A 4875-nucleotide genomic window follows, 5' to 3' on the forward strand; every position below is an offset into this window, starting at 1 on the left:
CATGAGGTTGGTGGCATCTTAATTGGGGAGGACGGGCTCATGGTAATAGCTGGATCAGAATCAGTGGAATGGTATCAACACATAAAACCAGGGGCCGGCTCTAGCCTTTTGGAGGCTCTAAATTAGATTTGTTCGGGGGGCTCCAATCTCGTTGCAAAAAAAACAACATTTTAGTGGCCCCCCACTTGACATGGAGAGAAAATGTTAAAGCTGCAATATGTAACTTTTTTGACAACTTGACCAAATTCACATTGACATGTGTGTTATAGATCTGTCATTCTCATTGACAGCAAGTCTAAGAAGCGGCAGATATGTTCTATGTGCTCTATTTCTATGATTCTTGTTCATAAATTTAGTTGTTACACCTTTTACTTTTGGCTTTGTACACCAGTTTCAGACAGCTGAAAATTCTATATTTTGGGTAATGGAAAATATATTTTTCACAGCGGTTTAGATGGTACATTGATTATCTACACTATACCTGTTTTGTCACATAAACTGAAATTAAGTGAACTATTAGAATTTTAGCAACTAGGAAATGGCGGAGTGATTTCTGCATAGTGCATCCTTACACATTTTGCAAAGAGGCGTAGAGAAAATGTGGCAGTTTTAAAGCAAGTTTTCTTCAATTTCTTCAACGTTTTGTAAGGACTTGTGACTGATATGATATCTGAGTGAGAATAACTAACTAAATCAATGGGGGGCCCAGAAGGTCAGGGCCTCTCGGCACGTGCCCTGCTTGCCCAGTCTGTATTCAGACAGGATTTCTAAGTTTAGAACATGGCTAATTGAGTGACTGTCAGAGACTGACATAATGAGAAAAACTGTTGATGCACAACCAATTTCGAAATTGCACCTTATGTATTCTAATATTCATACTCTTAATAGTAAGTTGAGACCCTAGCTGTGTTCAAATACCCATACTAACATACGGTATACTACATACTTAATGAGTATATATTACATATGCTATTAGTTCATTTTAGTATACTGTCAACGGAACAGTATCCTTTCAGTACTAGCTCTTTGCCAGTCTACCGGAAGTTGATGCTGCTGCTATGCAACCTCTTGCTAGCTAGTTAGCAAAACAAATGACTAGTTAGACATTTTACAACTTTGGGTGTGTTGTTAAATTCAATCTGGAGTGCCAGAGTGCGCTCGAAAATTCAGAGCATTGTCAGATTGTCCGTTTGTAAATTCAGAGCATTTTGCTTTCGGAGCACACTGGACGCTAGGGCCGAGGAGTAGGGTTGATTTGAGCGTTCTGACCCGACAACGGCAGTCAAGCACCCAAGCTAACGTTAGCTAGCTTGCTAGCTACTTCCAGAAACAAATGAGAGTGACCATTTTACTCGCCCAAGCAGAGCTGGTTAGGTAGTTTTCATGTTATCTAGAGCCTTGGTGACTAAATGTGTTGCTGGCAACAATTGCCTTAACTGACACCGGCCATATTCAACCGATGTTGAGCGCTCCTAAATTCATTATTCTAAACTCTGGTACCCTCAGAAGAGAGTGCTCTGAAATCAGAGTAGATAGCCAGAGCGAATTTATGAGAGCACCCGAATGTCCATTGAGAACGCACAACGACTATACAATTTAGCTAAGCTAAGAATGACGGGAATAATCAAGTCAATAAACGTTGGGTAGTTAGTTAGATAGCCTATTGTTAAAACTTCTTATGGCTGCAGGGGCAGTATTGAGTAGCTTGGATGAAAGGTGCACAGATGTGCCAAGAGTAAACTGCTTGCTCCTCAGTCCCAGTTGCTAATATACAGTGAGGCAAAAAAGTATTTAGTCAGCCACCAGTTGTGCAAGTTCTCCCACTTAAAAAGATGAGAGAGGCCTGTAATTTTCATCATAGGTACACTTCAACTATGACAGACAAAATGAGAAAAAATCCAGAAAATCACATTGTAGGATTTTTTATTAATTTGGGAGCTTGGTTTGAAGAAATTAACTGTGGGAGCAATTATTAGGAAATGGAAGACATACAAGACCACTGATAATCTCCCTCGATCTGGGGCTCCACGCAAGATCTCACCCCGTGGGGTCAAAATGATCACAAGAACGGTGAGCAAAAATCCCAGAACCGCACGGGGGGACCTAGTGAATGACCTGCAGAGAGCTGGGACCAAAGTAACAAAGCCTACCATCAGTAACACACTACGCCGCCAGGGACTCAAATCCTGCAGTGCCAGACATGTCCCCCTGCTTAAGCCAGTACATGTCCAAGCCCGTCTGAAGTTTGCAAGAGAGCATTTGGATGATCCAGAAGAAGATTGTGAGAATGTCACATGGTCAGGTGAAACCAAAATATAACTTTTTGGTAAAAACTCAACTCGTCGTCTTTGGAGGTCAAAGAATGCTGAGTTGCATCCAAAGAACACCATACCTACTGTGAAGCATGGGGGTGGAAACATCATGCTTTGGGGCTGTTTCTCTGCAAAGGGACCAGGACGACTGATCCGTGTAAAGGAAAGAATGAATGGGGCCATGTATGTGTTTTGAGTGAAAACCTCCTTCCATCAGCAAGGGCATTGAAGATGAAACGTGGCTGGGGCTTTCAGCATGACAATGATCCCAAACACACCGCCTGGGCAATGAAGGACTGGCTTGGTAAGAAGCATTTCAAGGTCCTGGAGTGGCCTAGCCAGTCTCCAGATCTCAACCCCATAGAAAATCTTTGGAGGGAGTTGAAAGTATGTGTTGCCCAGCAACAGCCCCAAAACATCACTGCTCTAGAGGAGATCTGGATGGAGGAATGGGCCAAAATACCAGCAACAGTGAAAAACCTCGTGAAGACTTACAGAAAACGTTTGACCTCTGTCATTGCCAACAAAGGGTATATAACAAAGTATTGAGATAAACTTTGATATTGACCAAATACTTATTTTCCACCATAATTTGCAAATAAATTCATTAAAAATCCTACAATGTGATTTTCTGGATTTTTTTTCTCATTTTGTCTGTCATAGTTGAAGTGTACCTATGATGAGAATTACAAGCCTCTCATCTTTTCATCTTCTCATCTTTTTAAGTGGGAGAACTTGGCTGACTAAATACTTTTTTGCCCCACTGTATGTTGCTTTTGCCTGGAACCGGCCCTGCACATGGCTTCCATGCATTTGATGCCATTCCATTTACTTTCTTCCCTACTTTCTTTTCCTCCTTTCCTAGGATTAACCATGGCCAGTAGAGAGGAAATGAAAGGAAGAAGGAAAGGCAGGAATCTAGGAAAGGGAGCTATTAAAGGAGGAAGTTAGATAAGCTAGGAAAGGAAATCCGATAAGGAAAGGGATATAGAGAAGCAGGAGAGGAAACAGAGGTAGGGAAGGAAGCTAGGAAAGGAGGAAAGGAAATACATCTAGGAAAGTAGAAAAATAAATGGAGTTAAGGAAAGGAAAATGACAGAGGAAGGAAGAAAATGAATCTAGGAAAGAAAAGGAGTAGAGGAAAAGTAAGCCAGAAAAGGGAGCTAGGAATGGAAGAAAGGCACTAGGAAAGGAAAGGAGACAAGAAAATGGAGATGGGGAAGGAGGAGAGGAAAGGGATGTAGGAAAGGAAAATAAGTTAATAAAGGAGCAAAGGAAGCTAGGAAAGGAAAGGAACCTAGTAAAGAAAAGGAGTTCACATATATGTGGAAGGGATTAATGGCAGCCATTAGATGGCTATAGTATTAGTTTCAGTAACAGGCTATTTTTAGTGACAGGCTAGTTTTAGTTACAGGCTGCTGTGGATGCTCGCTCTGTCATTCTGAAAAAAAAATACAAATGTTCCCAGGCTACACATTTTAAGCACATTATCTGGCTACTTTTTGCATAAAGCCAAATGCCCGCTATATAGTTACTGTTTATCTGGCATTATTACTAATTCATTGTAATAAAATTGATACCAGCACAAAAAAATAGAACATGCAATAATGGGAAAACTGATTAATATTGAAAACTACACAAGATGATCCCACAGGTGAAGAAGCCAGACGTGGAGGTCCTGGACTGGCTTGGTTACATGTGGTCTGCATTTGTGAGGCCGGTCGGACGTATTGCCAAATTCTCTAAAACAATGTTGGAAGCAGTTTATGGTATAGAAATTAACATTAAATTATCTGGCAGTAGTTCTGGTGGATAATCCTACAAGTCAGCATGCCAATTTCACACTCCCTCAAAACTTGAGACATCTGTGGCATTATGTTGTGTGACAAAACTGCACATTTTAGAGTGTCCTTTTATTGTCTCCAGCACTATGTTTGATTTATTTTACCTTTATTTAACTAGGCAAGTCAGTTAAGAACAAATTCTTATTTTCAATGACTGCCTGTTCAGAACGACAGATTTGTACCTTGTCAGCTCAGGGATTTGAACTTGCAACCTTCCAATTACTAGTCTAATGCTCTAACCACTAGGCTACCCTGCCGCCCCATGTAATGATCATGCTGTTTAATCAGCCATTTGATATGCCACACCTGTCAGGTGGATGGATTATCTTGGCAAAGGAGAAATGCTCACTAACAGGGATGTAAACAAATTTGTGTCCACCATTTGAGAGAATGAACATTTTGTGTGTATGGAACATTTCTGGCATCTTTATTTCAGGTCATGAAACATGAGACCAACACTACATTTTGCGTTTATTTTTTTGTTCAGTGTATAAATATTACAAACATTTTTACTTTACGACAGTATGCATAACATAAAATAGCCTATTTGATACACACATAATGAATTCATGTTGACCTATACACTTAAAAAAAGAATACATAATCCATCATGCAAATGAACAATTATTAAACGATGTATTGCAAATAATTGACTCGTTCTTATTGCACCTACAGGTAGGCTACACTCAATGTGCGGTGCTGATGAACAGCGTCAAACA

Source organism: Oncorhynchus keta, chromosome 19 (assembly GCF_023373465.1).
Source record: "Oncorhynchus keta strain PuntledgeMale-10-30-2019 chromosome 19, Oket_V2, whole genome shotgun sequence".
NCBI lineage: Eukaryota > Metazoa > Chordata > Actinopteri > Salmoniformes > Salmonidae > Oncorhynchus > Oncorhynchus keta.